Below are 5,141 nucleotides of genomic sequence, written 5' to 3'. Positions count from 1 at the left end.
CGGTGGGCTGGGGAGAGGCTTTGGTAGAGCTCCGTTCCTCTGAGCGGCATCCCTCGTGTAGGCCCTGTCAGGGGCACGCTGAACCACAGCGGTGAGCCTTGGGCAAGCCCTGCTGTCAGGGTGGAGTTCGTCCTGAGGAAGCCTGGTCCCTTAGGGGAAAAAAAGCTTGCCAGGGAGAGCCTGAGGAAACCTGGCCCCTTAAGGAAAAGTGAGAAGAGAGCCCTTAAAAGAAGTTCTTTTGAGTTGTCTTTACGGCAATGCTGGATTGCAGGGTTCAAAGTCAAAAAAATGTGCTATGGATGCGTGGTGAGGCTATGTTAAAACACAGTCAGCCCCAGTCCAGGTTGTGTATTTATTACAGGTGCAGCAGGGAGAAGAACCTTAGGGGTAGGGTCATGAATAGCAGTGCAAACTGAAAAACCCTGCTATGCAAAATGTGCAATGGGCACAGAAGCTGTCAGTGCAGATGCTTGAGTTCCTGGGGTTAGGTGGGAGCACTGAGTCACGGCTAAAGCCTACCTCCTCCTGACAGGCTTCAAAAGTTTTAGGGACAGTCTGTAAGCATCTCTTTGGAAATTTCCATTCAGCCTGTACAAGCTGTAAGTGGAGGAGGAGTACCTGAAGAGCTTTTACTGTTTTATGTTGGTAATACATTGCAAGCTGCTGAAAAGATTACAGAAGGCAGGTTTGAGAGCTACATGCTAAAATCAAGAGGGAGGTGGGCTTTGCTGCTCTTCAGATAACTCTTGGGTCAGGAGGGCAGTTTAAGTGGAGAGCTGAAGGAGAAAAAAACAATCTGAAAAACTCTGAGGAAACTCTCTTGACTGAGATTATAGTTTGAACTAAAGAATATGCAAGGGCAAGTGTGAGAAGTGTAGCTACCTCCTGAGATGAAAGCTGGGCCACCTTTGATTTTTAGATTGTAGCATTTCTTCCGGCTACCTTCTCATCCAAGATCAATTCCCATTGCAAAGGGTAAAAATTAAAAGCTGAAAGACTTTTTTTTTGGTTCTTATAAACTTCATATAGAAGCACAAAAAGTTGTTTGATATGGATTCTCTGAATAGCTCTGGTCTATTCTAAGGAAATAGTAGATTGTATACATAATCTTTTGATATTTATGGTCTTATTCCACATACCTACCATAGGCTAAGTACCAGTTGTGTGGAGTACCCTGGTGGGAGAGAACACAGAGCAAATATTTGTGATGTAAATTACAGTATAAGTCATCTTTGTGTATTTTTAGCTGGCCACCTTCTTCCATGTGTTATGATGACCCCAGTGAAAATGTTCTGTAGATAAATAAAAACGATATTTTAGAAGACTATTTAAAGATAAGTTTCATGGGTTTTGAAATTACTAGAATACATAATTGCTAACAGCTTTTTGCAGGTTATGCTATTTCTCCCTTGCTTACAGTAGACACGTGTAATTGAAGTATCTCTAGCATAGCATCAAAAAGAAACTCATGAAACTTTTACTATTGTGAATGCAAAAATAAAAGAATAACAATGTGGCTGCTGTGGAAGGAAAGCTAGTGTGTCCTGGTTTTATCCATGCATAACGATCACTAGCAGGGTGTTGTGGTTTCAGTTGGGATAGAGTTAACTTTTTTACTAGCAGTTGGTAGTGAGAAATACTTTTGACAGCACACTGGTGTTTTTAGTTGTAGCTGAGCAGTCAAGGCCTTTCCTGCTGCTCATATTGCCCTGCCAGCGAGCAGGCAGGGGGGGACACAAGAAGTTGGGAGGGGACACAGCTGGGACAGCTGACCCCAACTGACCAAAGAAATATTCCATACCATATGATGTCACACTAAGCATTTAAAGCTGGAGATAGAAGAAGGAAGGGGGGGACATTTGGAGTGATGGCGTTTGTCTTCCCAAGTAACCATTACACGTGATGGAGCCCTGCTTTCCTGGAGATGGCTGAACACCTGCCTGCCCATGGGAAGCGGTGAATGAATTCCATGTTTTGCTTCACTTGCATGCATGGCATTTGCTTTACTTTATCTCTTCTTTATCTCAACCCACCAGTTGATTCGTCTGATTCTTTCCCCCATCCAAACGGGGGGAGTGAGCAAGCAGCTGCATGGTTCTAGCTGCTGGCTGGGGTTAAACCATGACACAGGGACGGCAATTTAAAGGTTGATTTACAAGATAGACCCAAGGCTAAAATGGTATATACTTGTAAAACAATTGATGTATCAAGTTTATTCACATTTTTTTCAGCAGATAAAATAGATAAAATGTGGTTGTTTTCTTATGAACACTTGTTTTGCCTCAGGGCAATATAATTGTTTTTCTGATAGCTAATCATGATTATGCAGTTGAAAATTAACTACTCCATGATTTGCTTAGTGACTTTTCAAAACATCAGAGAAGTGCATCAGTTGAAAATATAGTCATAGAATCATCGAATCACAGAATGGTTTGGGTTGGAAGGGACCTTCAGAGCTCATCTAGTCCAACCTCTCTGCCATGGGCAGGGACATCTTTCACTCGGTCACGTTGCTTAAAGCCCTGTCCAACCTGACCTTGAACACTTCCAGTGATGGGGCATCTACAGCTTCTCTGGGCAGCCTGTTTCAATGTCTCGCCACCCTCACCGTAAATGATATCTTCCTTACGTCCAATCTAAACCCACCCTCTTTCAGTTCAAAACCATTGCCCCTTGTCTTGTCACTACCGACATTGGTAAAAAGTCTCTCTCCGTTTTTCTTATAAGCCCCTTTTCTATATTGAAAGGCTGCAGTAAGGTCTCCCTGGAGCCTTTTCTTCTGTAGGCTGAACAACTTTCTCAGCCTGTCTCCCTAGGATAGGTGTTCCAGCCTTCCCAAATGGGAGGCCCCCATTTTTGTGTCCCTCCTCTGGACCCGCTCTAACAGGTCCGTGTCTGTCTTGTGCTGGGGAGCCCAGAGCGGGAGGCAGTGCTGCAAGTGGGGTCTCACGGAGGGGAGCAGAGAAGAAGAATCACCTCCCTCCACCTGCTGGCCTCACTTCTTGTTATGCGACCCCAGATACAGCTGGCTTTCTGGGCTGCAAGCACGCATTGCCGGCTTACGTCCAATTTTTCATCCACCGGTATCAGTTTACATCAGCTGAGAATGTAAAAAATGTATTGCTCTCCAATAGTGGGAGCTTTGCTAAAGCTATTGTTAGCTTCAGAAAATAATACTCTTCATAAGTTAATGGAAAAGGAGAATGAATATTTGATTCTAATTGCCAGTGTAATATACTGCATAATATAGCCAAACATATTAAAAAGTTTAATTTGTTCTTCAATTTTGTGTGATAAAAGGTTTGGGTCACTTTTCTCCACCTGCCAACTGAATTTCAGAATCTCACCTACTTTAAATATATGGAAATATTGGAACTGGAGCTCAGGGAGCAGGGAGGAGGTAGAGGAGTTGAGAATTAAGAAGTTGAGCCTGGGATAAAAGGGTGAGATGGGGAAAAGTGTTGTGTTAATTGTCTTTGTTTCTTGGTATCCAAATCTATTTTAATTGGCAATAAATTAAATTAATTGCCCAAGTCAAGTCTGTTTCCCATAATGGTAGTTGTTAAGCGATCTCCCAATCTTAATTGTGACCCATAAGCTTTTTTCATCCTGTTTTCTCACCCTGTCCTGTTGAGGGGAGTGAGAGAGCATCTGGGTGGGTGTCTGGCTGCACTCCAAGGTCGACCCACCACGACTTCTCTGGGCTTCGAAGTGGAGCCTGTTTAAAACTTCTTTGCTGTCTGAAAGCAGAGTTGGCTCAAGGCTTCTCAGCAACCCAGGCAACATTTGCCTTTGGCATCAGAAAGGTGAGGGAGCCCAGGGCCGCGCTGCGTCTGCCGCAGGGCAGACAGATGTAAAGGCAGAATTAGGGTGCCTGAAAGGGGGAGAGGAAGGTTTCTGGGCCCACAGATCCTGCTGCAAAATTGGGAGGAGGAGTGCAAAAATCAGCAATGGCAGAAACCGTGGAGAAAAGTGAGCCTCGGCCGCAGCGGTGTCAGCAGCCCCTCAGAGCCCACTGCTCCCCGTGGTGGCAGCAGCAGCCGGGGGCTGGCAGGCTCGGGCACGTGCAGCGCTGGCGACGAGACCACCCGCTGTTTTACCCATGCCCACTAAGTGTTCCAGCCACCATCTGTGGAGCTGCACAGTGCTAAATTGGCACTTCAACAGCAAATAAATGAAAGTTTGGAAATTATATTTAGTTTGCACTTCCTGGCACTTACCATAGGCCTTACTCCTGCAGACTCCTACTGCTCATTAAATCGTTCGAGATGAGTTTGCTCTATCCACCCCTTGTTTGCAGATGCAGGTTCTTCTCTGAACTACTACCCCGTCGAGGTAGTAACCCCGTGTGTATGTTATGGTTTTAGCATCTTTAGTTCAATGAATGTCTTAGTCCTGATTGGAGCATTTGAGTAAAATGGCAATATGTAATTTAAGTGTAATACAATGATTTTAAGCCACATGGCCCCAGGGTGTGTGTGAGGCCCATCATCACGCAACCTACGTCCCACTTAATGTTTCCCATTAGCTAGGTGTCACAAGTCTTAAGACAGTAAATAGATAATACTCAAGAACTTTTATGAAATCAAGGCTATGAAAATTTCGGCTTAAGCATGTAAGAAAAATACTACACCAAATGTTGGAGGTACATCTGTGCTTCACTGCAGGTCTCTGCTCTATGAAAACATTTAACTATGCGTATAAAGCACAAAAGAAATGTAAGTGGTGACAGTGGGACAGTTCATGTATTTGAACAAAACCGTATGCTTAAGTCATTGTTTAGAGCAGAGCCCTAAATTGCAGGCCTGTGTATTATTAAGTTGGTCTCAATGCAATTATTTTATCCCCACTCATTTCTTTCTGCATGTTTAGGGCAAGAGCTTTAGTTATATAAAGAAATTAAGTACTCTTGGTGAAAAAATCCTATATTATTTCACGGTGCAGACAGACTGATTCAACTAACTAATTGTAAGGCTACCAAAGTTTGATATTTGCGGTACGGCACGCAGGGCAAAACCGCTCAACTCTGATGCATCCTGTTGGCTGCGTGCGAGTTTCTCAAAAACCCACAACCATCCTCCCTGCTTGCAACAACCATTTTTGAAGCTCCCTCAGAGTTCTCTCTACCGTACCTGCCACGA

The sequence above is a fragment of the Charadrius vociferus genome, unplaced genomic scaffold (assembly GCF_000708025.1).
Source record: "Charadrius vociferus isolate BGI_N301 unplaced genomic scaffold, ASM70802v2 scaffold201, whole genome shotgun sequence".
NCBI lineage: Eukaryota > Metazoa > Chordata > Aves > Charadriiformes > Charadriidae > Charadrius > Charadrius vociferus.
This window is presented reverse-complemented; position numbering follows the sequence as displayed.